The sequence below is a fragment of the Cetorhinus maximus genome, chromosome 12 (genome assembly GCF_964194155.1).
Source record: "Cetorhinus maximus chromosome 12, sCetMax3.hap1.1, whole genome shotgun sequence".
Classification (NCBI taxonomy): Eukaryota; Metazoa; Chordata; class Chondrichthyes; order Lamniformes; family Cetorhinidae; genus Cetorhinus; species Cetorhinus maximus.
In genome coordinates, this window is record NC_135890.1 from 73,070,630 (window position 1) to 73,083,604 (window position 12,975).

A 12,975-nucleotide genomic window follows, 5' to 3' on the forward strand; every position below is an offset into this window, starting at 1 on the left:
TGTAGTCGAGGTAGCTGTGGGAGTCGGTAGGCTTGTAATGGATATTGGTGGACAGTCTATCACCAGAAATTGAGACAGAGAGGTCAAGGAGGGGAAGGGAAGTGTCAGAGATGGACCATGTGAAAATGATGAAGGGGTGGAGATTGGAAGCAAAATTAATAAATTTTTCCAGGTCCCGACGAGAGCATGAAGCAGCACCGAAGTAATCATTGATGTACCGGAGAAAGAGTTGTGGGAGGGGGCTGGAGTAGGACTGGAACAAGGAATGTTCCACATACCCCATAAAGAGACAGGCATAGATGGGGCCCATGTGGGTACCCATAGCCACACCTTTTATTTGGAGGAAGTGAGAGGAGTTAAAGGAGAAATTGTTCAGTGTGAGAACAAGTTCAGCAAGATGGAGGAGAGTAGTGGTGGATGGGGATTGTTCAGGCCTCTGTTCAAGGAAGAAGCTAAGGGCCCTCAGACCATCCTGGTGGGGGATGGACACAATTCTCATGATTTTCATCCTTTGTTACTTGAGGGTCCTCATGAGAAGATTCCAAACATTTACATCTGATTCGATCCGGAGAACAATTCTCATGCCTCAAAAGAAATTTATAAAAGATCAAATAAGGGATCAATATACTGGCAATATATTTCACCCTAAACCCAGAGAGATGTAAGTAAGCTTGGGCAGTAGATTTTAGTCTCACTTTACCCTTCATCTTTAGGGAGTTTTCACATTATATTCACTGTAGTAAGCTAACAAGGTCAAGGCTCCATTTTGTACTAACACACGGTACCTTATAATCACTCATGTATTAATCAAGAATTACTTTATAATTAGTAACTAGCCAGAAGCAGATGATTAAATAAGTAGTGAGCCTCAATGTATAATTGAAGATAAAAAGGCTGGATTATACACTGTTTGAAGTTTAAAATATTAATTTGCTGCTGTAGGCATTGTCCGTGGGAACAGAGAGCATTCAGATACCGATGGGAACATGGGCCTCATTCGTCCTTGGCCATCTGAGGCAGGTGTCCGGAGAATGAGTGAAGACTTCTCCAAATTCAGATAAGAGAAAGATCATGAACTGTCTCATTGTTCTGCACCATGGAGCAATGGACATAAATGGTCAAATCCAATAAAATTAACCCTGTAACAACAAATGACCAATTGACTAATTACAGGCCTGATTCGAGATGAGGTAATGCTAATTCAAGGGATTCAGGAGCCATCTTGTTGCATGCAAGTTTGACTATAGTCATGGAGATGCTGAGTGCTCCCTGGGGCAGGATTTCAGGAAATAGCTGTCAGTTTGGGAACCTGAGGAATATTCACACTTCTACCTGGCTAAATCACCCAATTGGAGCTGTGAAAGTTAGCCATGTTTTTGATAAGTATACCCTTTATTTTTAAAAAATAAACTTGTTTTAAAATACACTATCCAGAGTTCCGCTTTTGCCTTCGTTGGTTAAAGTCTTGTCAGAACCAAAGTGAATCTATTGAGTTACAGAGGATAAAGTCAGATAACAAAAATCTCTGTAAAAGTAAAAGTTAGTAGCCCAAGCCTGAATTCAATTTGAATGTTGTCCAGGTCTTGCTGAATAAGGACACAGATTGCTTCAGTATCTGCGGAGTTTTGAATGGTACTGAGTTGGCTGAACACAGAGAACTCAAGAGTTGTAGGGGTAGAAGAGATTACAGGGGTAGGGAGGGTTGAGGCTATAGAGGAATTTTAAAACTAGGAGCAAAATTTTCCGGTCCCGCCAGCAGTGGGAATTGTGGTGGGCAGGAGCAGAAAAAATCGGAGTGAGGCCAAAAGTCGGCTTTCCACCTGCAGGAAAACAAGTTGGAATTTTCCCGTCAGCGCTTTCATGGTGGCCTAATGGCGGGTCGACTTTCCTGCTGATCCATGTTGGAAACCCCATTTTCATGTATTAACATATCATGAATGCTCATTAAAAACACAACTTGCCGGAATCACATTCTCTCTCCTGAATACATGCCACACCAGTGGGAAATTAGACCGGTCCGAATCAGCTAAATTATGGCCCTTAATGTCTGTTCCTGAATTCATAATCAATCAGTGATGTTATGAGTAGGTACTGGAAATATAAAATCATTTCCAATTTGAGTCCCTTGTGAGGGTTTAAAACAAAAGTGGTGTGCACCTGCCCACCTTCACTTCACTCATGACTTCGAGGTACCTACAACATTGTAAGTCTACTGGCAACAGCACTGCCCGCCTCATCACTGCTGCCAAAGCTGCTCTCGTGGGCGAGATGTGGAGTTGGCAGGCAGGGCTGCTCACACTGGGTGCTGCGGGGCACAGGCAGGGCTGCTCACATTGGGTACTGCGGGGCACAGGCAGGGCTGCTCACACTGGGTGCTGTAGGGCACAGGCAGGGCTGCTCACACTGGGTGCTGTAGGGCACAGGCAGGGCTGCTCACACTGGGTGCTGTAGGGCACAGGCAGGGCTGCTCACACTGGGTGCTGCAGGGCACAGGCAGGGCTGCATTCTACCAGCAGAGACCAGCATAGGAACAGGGTGGGGGGGGTGCAGGGGAGAGGCGGGTGCATGGAAATAAGCAGAGACATGAGGGTGAAGAGTGGAGGGATGTCAGGCAGAGGGATGACTGGGGGCGGGGGAGCTGGAGCCTGACATGGAAGGGATGCACGCAGATTTGGGAGGGAGGTGGGTGGGGTTAGTATGGCACAAGAGGAAAGGGTGCACGCAGACATGTGACTGGAGGGGCGATTAGGGTTACATAAGAGATAAGGGGTACATAGAAACTCATGACTGGGAGGTGGAGGTAAGTCCTGAAGGCAGCGGTGGGGGTGAGTTTCAGACAGTCATAGTCCTCAGCCTGAGGCCAAATGGTCAGGGTGAGAGATTAAAGGCAATCCAGGGGTTTTGTGGACCACATTGTTGGGGTGAGAGTTTTTTAAAATTAATTTATGGGATGCGGGCATCGCTGGCTCAGCCAGCATTTACTGCCCATCCCTAATTGCCCTTGAGAAGGTGGTGATGAGCTGCCTTCTTGAACCACTGCAGTCCCTGCAGTGTAGGTACACCCACAGTACTGTTAGGGAGGGAGTTCCAGGATTTTGACCCAGGGATAGTGAGGGAACAGCAATATATTTCCAAGTCAGGATGGTGAGTGGCTTGGAGGGCAACTTCCAGGTGGTGGTGTTCCCATGTATCTGCTAAAAGGCAGTCTTGGAGCTCTGTGGACCATATTGTCGTGGTGAGACATTAAAGGCAGCCCTGGGGCTTTGTGGGCCATGCTACAGGCCTATGTATGGCACACATGTTGTGGTCTTGGTCCAGGGAGGAGCAAGGCCTGTCTGCTCAATGGGGGTCATGCACAGCATGGTGTGCAGTGTGTGGTCAGTGCTTCACACATGGTGGAGCTGGGAGTGACTGGCTCAATACTGGGCTGCAGATGGAATAGTCATGTTCAGAGGACGCAACTACAGCAAGTAGATGGGGAAAACATAATAAGGAGGGATACTTGAAGCTCTCGTGGTTGTGGGAAGCAGGGGTGCGTACCTCTATACGTGACCTTGCACATGGCCTCAAGATGGGGAGGGGTGATGTCCACATGGGGCATTGGGACATCTACAATGATAGGTTCAGAGGGGAGGGAAGAAATGTCCACAACAATCACCATGGGCTCCAGGGTTACTGGGGGAGGCTGAAGAGTGACCAGGAGGTCTCCGTGCACATTGTGAGGTTCCAGGATGATCGGAGGGACATGACCGATGATGGGGAAGGGTCAAAGCTGGGCTGGAGGTACAAGTGCAGCACCACCATGTTGAGAATCAATGATGCAGTTTAAAAATGAAACTAGAAAAAAAACCACGGGAGGGGTCTAAGGCAGTGTGGGAGGGGCCCACTGCTGGACTCCAGGGCCCTTTCAGGGGACAACCACATAACTTATACAATTTCAACATAGAGATTAAGGCTCAGCTGAGGGAACTCATGAAGACTTTACTGAAAAGTTAGAGTTGGAACCAATAACTCATAGGGAAGAATTTTCCCGTCGGTGAGCGGGGGAGGGGCCCGCTCGCCGACACGTAAAATGACGCGGAATGACATCAGGCGGAACTCTTGATGTCATCCCGTCCCGTGTCATTTGCATTTGCAGGTCGGCGGGGGCACAGCCGAGTCAGCTGTGCACCTGCCAACCTGTCAATGGCCTATTGAGGCCATTCAAAAAACAATTAAAGTAATTAGTGGACCTGCCTGTCCAACCTTAAGGTTGGCGGGCAGGTCGGGAGCCCTGGTGGCCACCTGAAAAAGCATGAAACCTCATCCATGGGTGGGATGAGGTTTCATGACTGATTTAAAAAATTAAGATTCACTTTTATTTAAAGTTATGTCCATGTCCCAACTCATGTGACATTGTCCCATGAGGGGACATGGATGGTAAATGAAATTTGCGACAGAATAACTTTTTCACATTGGGAACCGATTTCCCTGAGGCAGCACTTAGTCTCAGGGAGATTGGAGCACTCCTTCGAGCGCATACGTGAAGGACCGCACTTCTGTGTTTGGCATCCCCCACCCCCACCGCCCGCACAGGGAGCGCACAGCGCTTCCATGCAGGCATCACACTGGGTAGGCCTTAATTGGCCCGGCCACGAAAAATGGTGGCACGCCCCAGATCGGGGGCTTTGATCAGAGGGCTGCCCGCCCACGCTTGCTCCTGTATTTCCCCCCCAACGGGGGGAGAATGTTGCCCATAGTGCACTTTTGCACGAGACTACACTAGGCTTTGGGGTCACATTAGACATGGTCCCATTGAGCAATTAACCGTCAGAAGAATGCGAGAAGGCAAGAGGCAGCCAGCCATTAAAGAAGCACAGCTACTGGATATATGCAGGAACCTCCATCAAACCCTGCAAACTGCACTGTCTATTTGACATGGCTCACAGGGCACAAGATATCCAATCTTTCCAAAAGTGCAAGGCAAGGGTAATCTCAAATCCAAATTAAGCATCATATGTGCCTTTAGTGAGGCCAAAATTACATGGATGTGCTCAACCCTCTTCCATCCTATATGGGATTGAGATGTTAAATTGTTGGGTGGCTTCTTAAACAGCTATGATTAGTGAGGGAGTGCCTCAGCTACAAAGGTGGAACAGGGAAAGGCAGGTAGTGCAAGCGAAGCCCAAGGGCATGACAGTGGCTTTCTGGTTTTAAGTGGGAGGTCTATAATTGCTGAGTGAACTACATTCATCTTTTGGATCTATCTGTCCATGGGAAGGAGGATTGAAGAAGGAGGCTGCGATCAATGCTGCCTTCTTGATGGCGATGCTCAGTTTGAGGAGGAGGAGAAGGACCAGATGCTGTCTAGCATAGCTTCGAGAAGAGCCCTGGCCTGAGGTGCATGGACCATGGGTGCCCCGGGAAGACCCAGAGGCTGAGGAGTTCAGACCCATCCCACGGAGGCGACTGGCACCACTAAGGGTATACGAATTTGGAGATAAGTGAGAGACAGTGCCACGCACGTCTATGTTTGTCAAAAGATGTGGGGTGGCTCATTTCTGCCACATTCTCCAGGAGCCGCATCGATTGGGAAGCCATCCCCTGCCAGTGACCCTGAAAGTCACTGCCGCAATCAATGTTTTTGCAAGTGGCTTATTCCAGGGATCCGTAGGGGACTTATGAGGTTGCTGGAACTCCTGTGGCCAGAAAGGGGGCAGAGGACATCACAGCAGGCCTCCACCGTGTCCAAAAGGTGTTCCAGGGATGCGTCACTGAATCTGGGGGGGCAGCAGTCTTCTTGCTTTTCAGGGCCTTATGGCTGGTCTGGGAGATAGAGAACTGCCCAGGAGCCCCCCTAAAAGTGATGTGGCACTGTCTGCGGAGCCTGGCTTAGCCAGCATTTATTGCCCATCCCCAACTGCCCTTGTTCAGAGGGCAATTAAGAGTCAACCACATTGCTGTGGGTCTGGAGTCACATGTAGGCCAGACCAGGTAAAGACTGCAGATTCCCTTCCCTAATGGACATTAGTGAGCAGATGGGTTTTTATGACATATCGGCAATGGTTTCACAGTCATCATTAGACTTTTTAATTCCAGGTTTTTATTGGATACAAATTCCACCATCTGCTGTGGTGGGATTCAAACCCAGGACCCCAGAGCATTACCCCAGGTTTCCAGTCCAGTGACAATGCTACTACGCCATTGCCTCCCTTATAAAAACTTTTCAAAAGTAAGCATTCTTTCAAATTTGAGACCGTTCAGCAACAGCTTGGAGTCAGGCCTCTTGATTTCTGCCCAATCAAGCAATGCAAAAGCATAAATATGCCGCCAAATGTGCCAGAACATTTCACCCCTCAGGCGGAGACTGCAAATTAATGTGTGTTTTAGGGGGCTGCAAAACAATTGGCCGACTGGGCAAGTTGGAGAATCCCTTTGTGAAAGGTGTCCATGGCGTAGTCACTGGTGGAGGTGCTCGCAGCCTCTTGCAATGTTTTTATTAAGGTTTGGACCAGTATCCCTTGTGGTTCAAGCTAACAGTGCATCCTTTCAGTGTGGCTTAGGAGAATGCCTGTGCCTGAGCTGAGAGCACAGCATGCAGTCCAATGGCCGATGCCAATTGGTCAAGTGGAGTAGCGCAGTGGTTGGTGGGGTTTCAGACAGGCATGAAGCACACTACACACTGGACATCTAAGTGGTGGCCAGCTCTTTCTGGCATGCGTGAAGCAGCCTTGAGACTTAACCAAGAGAGGTTCTTAGGATATATATGCTAACCCATGTCTCTCTCTTTGATCTTGCAGTAGGAGAACATCGGGGTCATGGAGCTTGGTGATTTAGCGGTAAGTCTCATGGCTTACAGAGAGCAGAGATGAAGAAGAGTGCGACGTAGGTGCTTGGCTTGCCAATGGGAGGAGTACTGCCCTCAAGATGAAAGTGCGGCAGGGCCTCCTGCGCATGCAGCAGAAGATGCGCAGCGAGCCATCGCTTGTAGGCGCCTTGCTAGACCCAGGGTCTATGGTCGGCACTTGTCATTCCTGCAGATGACTGAGAACCAGTGTCACCAAAGACTGCACATGTCTAGGGAACTGGCCGTATATACCACCTGCTGCAGGATTTGGTGCCATGGAGGCATGGAGGGCATGCACTGCCAGTGGCCATGACAGTGACTGCAGTGCTCAATTTTTATGCCAATGGTTTTTTAAAAATTTATTCACGGGATGTGGGCTTTGCTGGCTGGGCCTGCATTTATTGCCCATCCCTAGTTGCCCTTAAGAAAGTGGTGGTGAGCTGCCTTCTTGAACTGCTGCAGTCCATGTGGTGTAGGTACATCCAGAGCGCTGTTAGGAAGGGAGTTCCAGGATTTTGACCCAGCGACAGTGACGGTGTCAAGCTTCTTGAGTGTTGTGGGAACTGCACTTATCCAGGCAAGTGGTGAGTATTCCATCACACTCCTAAATTGTGCCTTGTAGATGGTGGACAGGCTTTGGGGAGTCAGAAGGTGAGTTACTCGTCACACAATTTCTAGCCTCTGACCTGCTCTTGTAGCCACAGTATTTAAATGGTTATTCCAGACCAGTTTCTGGTCAATGGTAACCTTCAGGTTGTTGACAGTGGGGAGATTTAGTAACGGTAATGCCATTGAACATCAAGAGGCGATGGTTGGATTCTCTCTTGTTGGAGATGGTCATTGACTGGCACTTGTGTGGCGCAATGTTACTTGCCACTTGTCAGCCCAAGCCTTGAGATTGTCCAGGTCTTGCTGCATTTGGACATGGACTGCTTCAGTATCTGAGGAGTCGCAAATGGTGCTGAACATTGTGCAATCAGCAGCGAACATCCCCACTTCTGACCTTATGATGGAAGGAAGGTCATTGATGAAGCAGCCGAAGATGGTTGGTCCAAGGACACTGCCCTGAGGAACTCCTGCAGTGATGTCCTGGAACTGAGATGACTGACCTCCAACAGCCACAACCATCTTCCTTTGTGCAAGGTATGTCTCCAACCAGCAGAGATTTTTCCCCCTGATTCCCATTGACTCCAGGTTTGCTCGGGCTCCTTGATGCCACACTCTGTCAAATGCTGCCTTGATGTCAAGGGCAGTCACTCTCACCTCACCTCAGGAATTCAGCTCTTTTGTCCATGTTTGAACCAAGGCCGTAATGAGGTCAGGAGCTGAGTGGCCCTGGCAGAACCCAAACTGAGCGTCAGTGAGCAGTTCTTGCTAAGCTGCTTGTGAGCACTGTTGATGACCCCTTCCATTACTTTACTGATGATTGAGGGTAGACTGATGGGGCGGTAATTGGCTGGGTTGGATTTGTCCTGCTTTTTGTGTACAGGACATATCTGGGCAACTTTTCACATAGCTGAGCAGATGTTGTAGTTGTACTGGAACACCTTGGCTAGGGGCGTGGCAAGTTCTGGAGCACAAGTCTTCAGTGCTATTGCTGGAATGTTGTCAGCGCCAATAGCCTTTGCAGTATCCAGTGCCTTCAGCCGTTTCTTGATATGATGTGGAGTGAATCGAATTAGCTGGAGACTGGCATCTGTGATGCTGGAGACCTCCGGAGGAGGCCGAGATGGATCATCCACTCGGCACTTCTGGCTGAACACTGTAGCAAATTCTTCAGCCTTATCTTTTGTACTGATGTGCTGGGCTCCATCATTGAGGATGGGATCATTGTGGAGCCTCCTCCTCCAGTGAGTTGTTTAATTGTCCACCACCATTCACAACTGGATGTGGATCCAGGAGGTCAGGGACGCAATCTTCACGAAGGCACAGAACTTTGTGCATTTTGACCGGGATCAGGAAGCAAGAGTGCTGAGATTTGCGCAAATCTCTGATTTTTCACTGGTGCAAAGTGCCATCGACTGCACTCACGTGGCACTTAGATCTCTGTGGCAACAATAAGTCAACTATGTGAACAGTAAGGGCTTCCACTCGCTGAATGTACAGCTGGTCTGTGACCACCACAATCGCATCCTACAGGACTGTGCACGATTCCGAGAGAGCATCCATGATTCAGATATCCTTAATGGGTCTCAGGTCCCTGACATCTTCCAAGGTCCACAGAGGCTGCAGGGTTGGCTCCTCAGGGACAAGAGTTACCCACAGAGGACGTGGCTGATGCCGCCCATACGGGAGCCTCAGACTGCAGCAGAAAGATGGTATAACAAGGCTCATGCTGGAACTCAGACATTGGTGGAGCAAATGATAGGCATATTGAAAATGAGGTCCCGGTGCCTTGACAGGTCTGGTGGAGCACTGCAATACAGTCCCCAGAGGATGTCGCGCATCATCATAGCTTGCTGCGAGCTATACAAACTGGCACTTCAATGGGAGGAGGAGCTGGCTGAGGAGGGGATGGAAGAGCTGCACATTACCTCCGATGAGGAAGATGTTGAAGGGGGTGAGGGTGATGAGGTCCTCAGAGGTGAGATGCCAGCGATGAGGCCATCAGACTGCCCAGACGAGGCAGGTGCACTTGTGAGGCCCTCACAGCCACAAGATTCATGGAGGATGATGACGAGATGCAGTGACTACAGTCTGGACATCCTCACCTTGCATCTGTAAACGTTTGACTACGGTGTGACTGATGGCAGCACACATACCCTCAGTGCTCAGGCTCATGTCATGGAGACACAGCGGAGGCCCTGATAGTCGCTCGATTCCAGGAGGATGATGATGACATGCAATGAGGACATGCCATAGATCTTCACATTGCCTCTGTGAACATCTGACTCCTGTTTGGCTGAGGGCAGCGGACTTGCGCTCTGTGTTCAGGGTCATTTCATGGAGATGCAACTGTGATCCTTTGGCAGCCTTCAGCACCTATTCCCTTCAGGACCACACCGTCACCGGACACAGATGCTGAAGAGGTGGGGGCCAGCCCCACCTCAAAGGTGCTGAGAGCACACAGAGAGAATGACAGAACACTGACACCTGCCCACGACATTCTGGGTGCAATGACAAGCCCACTATTGAACTGCAGGCATAAGTGATGTGTCCAGTGAGTGTGAAGCCGGACCATCACTTTGCTCTGAAGGTTACACACCACACAGGGAAGAGGCCCTGGACTTAGACACCTGCCTTTATCTTGTCCAGGAACCAAGTTTTCACATCTGAGTGACACAAACACTACTCATCATAAAAAGTAGGCATAGACAAAGAGACATTCTTGGGAATTTATTTACAATAGTGAACATTATGTACAAGTGACTAATGCCTGTGCCCATGTAGTGCAACTACATCTTCTTAAACTTCCTAACCCTGTCTTGGTGCTTCCGGGGACATCCACAGTGGGGGTGGAGACATCCTGCTGACTGTTACGCCCTGTTGTCTGTGACGACTATGGAGGGCATCATTTGGAGGGCCAAGATCTGGAGGGCCCCGGCCTGCTTTGGGTATCCTGCTGTGGGCCAGGTGCACCCTCCTCGGCTTGTGGAGCTGGAGATGATGGGGTCACAAGAAGAGGGGATTTGGATCGGCCCAATATTCCCAGAGTCACCTGGGTGGATGGCCCTGGAGTGTCGAGCTGCTGACCCTCCTCCCTATAGGTGCCCGAGGGCCCCAGCTGAGTCCTTGAGGAGAGGAGAAGCTGGATTGAGATTGAGTTGCCCTGCACCCCTCTTGCATTGACAGTGTTTGAGGCCAACTATCGCGTCAGTGATGGAGTTTAGCCCGCGCAGCAGTGCAGGACTAGTGTCCTGGACTGAGGTCTCCATGGCATGCCAGCGCTATCACCTCAGACTGAAGGTGGATGGACTCCTCCATCATCCCTTGCAATCTGAGGAGTGCACCAGACATCCCTTCCTGATGTTCCCACGATTCTTTGCAGCTCCAACAACTGATTGAGGACCAAGTCCAGAGGCTCATCATGGTAGATTGTTAAATTTGAATTCAATAAAAATCTGGAATTTAATGATGACCACGAAACCATTGTCGATTGTCATAAAAACCCATCTGGTTCACTAATGGCCTTTAGTGAAGGAAATCTGCAATCCTTACTTGGTCTGGCCCACATGAGACTCCAGACCAACAGCAATGTGGTTGACTCTTAAAAATGCCCTCTGAACAAGGGCAGCTAGGGATGGGCAATAAATGCTGGCTGAACCAACGATGCCCACATCCCATGAACGAATAATAAAAAAGATTGTGTCCTGTGCTCACCAGATTGTGATCCCGAGGCTGCTCTACATCTAGATCCCACTGAGTGTGTTGCTGCGCCGGTGGAGGGTGTGGGTAAGCGCTGTGATGGGTCTTGAACAATGCTACCCTCAAGATCTTCATTGGAGGTACTTTCTGCACTGCAGTCGGGGTCAACGTTGCCTGATGTGCCTAGGAGAGAAGGTGGAGATTATTAGCGCTTTGCAGCCATGTTACACACAGAACAGTGCACTCAGAGTAGCGTTGACAGAGGGATGATGTGGTGCAGGGCCCTCATGTGGATGCTTACCGCTGACCTCACCATCACAGGAACAGTCCACGCCCTCTCTGGCCAGCTCCAACGTGTGACTCTCGAACAGAGTGAGGACCTTGATGTCTGGCACTCTACCCCGGTCTGGGACCTCTCCTGTTGATCGTGCGCGATCTTGTCCTGCATAAAAACAGATGGAAAGAGGGGTGAGCAAGTCACATGCCAGGCCAACTGAGAAGAATGCCAGGACAGTGTGTGTGCTGTTTGGAGCCATGGTTGGGATGATGAGGCAATCTCCAGAGCAGATGAGGCCAGATGTGGAGGTGTGTGTGAGAGAGTGAGTGGTGATGTCCCTTGAGCTGGCAGTGAGAGAGATGCTAGTGCATGTGTGATGGGCTTGTGAGTGTGAGTTGAGTGATGAGATGGTTGACTTACCCTGGTGGCATGGATGAGACAATTCATCCTTTTTCTACACTGGATGGCCGACCTCTTGTGTGCAGGGTTGGCACTGACCACCTCTGCCACCACCTCCCAAGGCGGAGTGGCGAGACTGATGGGCCTCCTGCGGCCAGAGTTGGGGCAGAGGACATTGTGGAGGGCCTCCACGGTATCCAAAAGGCATCCCAGGGATGCATCACTGAATTGAGGGACTGCACTCTTCTAGGCTTTTGGGGCCATATTTTCACTGGAGCAGTCCTGGGCTGCAAGCATTGAGAAGTGCTTGCAGCTGCAGTAAAAATGGTGCCCATAATGAGGAAGCAGCAAAGTAATGGCGTGGCAGGCAAATTGGAGGCCAGCTGCTAGCAATCCAGCATGTTTCCCATGACTGCATAATTTGTGAGACTGTAAGGGGATGATACAACGTGAAAATCTGCCATTGTGGCATCTCTCTCACTGCCAGCTCAAGGGACATCACCACTCACTCTCTCATACAAACCTCCACATCCCCATCTGGCCTCATCTGCTCTGGAGGTTGCCTCCTTATCCCATCCATGGCTCCACTCAGCACACACACACGCCTGGCATCCTTCTCATCTGGCCTGGCATGCAGCTTGCTCACACTCTCTCCATTTGTTTTTAAGCAAGACTAGACCGCGCACAATCAACAGGGAGGTCCCAGACCGGGGGTGGAGTGTTGGACATCAGAGTCCTCACTCTGTTCGAGAGTCTCACGTTGGAGCTGGCCGGAGAAGGTGTGGACCATTCCTGCGGTGACGGTGAGGTCAGTGGCAAGCATCCATGTAAGGATCACACTTGCTACTGTACTTAATGCAAACTAGGTCGGTTCCACCCTATGATGGGGACACTGTACAATTTTTCTGGATTGACAAGTTAAAGTGTGCTGAATGGCCCTTCTCATTTGGATATACAGTATGATATAGAAGTAAAGGTGATGGGGAGCTCGATGGTGCAGTGTTTTAAATACTGGCCTTTCTTTTCTCAGGTCTGGACTCAAATATAGCAAAGATGGAAGAATCAAAGTCTCTCTCTCTTTGCTAGCTGTAATGGTCTGATGGGAAATTAGATTGAAAAGTCTCAATTCAGTTTGAAAAGCATCAGTCTACAATACACAAAAACTGGC

General features: G+C 49.7%; 1 long non-coding RNA gene across 1 annotated transcript in view; it reads right to left on the reverse strand.

Annotated features, from left to right (window-relative positions):
* Positions 1-11,224: 11,224 nt before the first annotated feature.
* LOC144687090 (uncharacterized) overlaps positions 11,225-12,975 on the reverse strand; it is a 35,490-nt gene continuing 33,739 nt past the window's right edge. The window contains exon 3 of the long non-coding RNA XR_013578057.1: positions 11,225-11,314. This is a non-coding gene — a long non-coding RNA (uncharacterized LOC144687090). The remainder of the gene's footprint in view (positions 11,315-12,975) is intronic.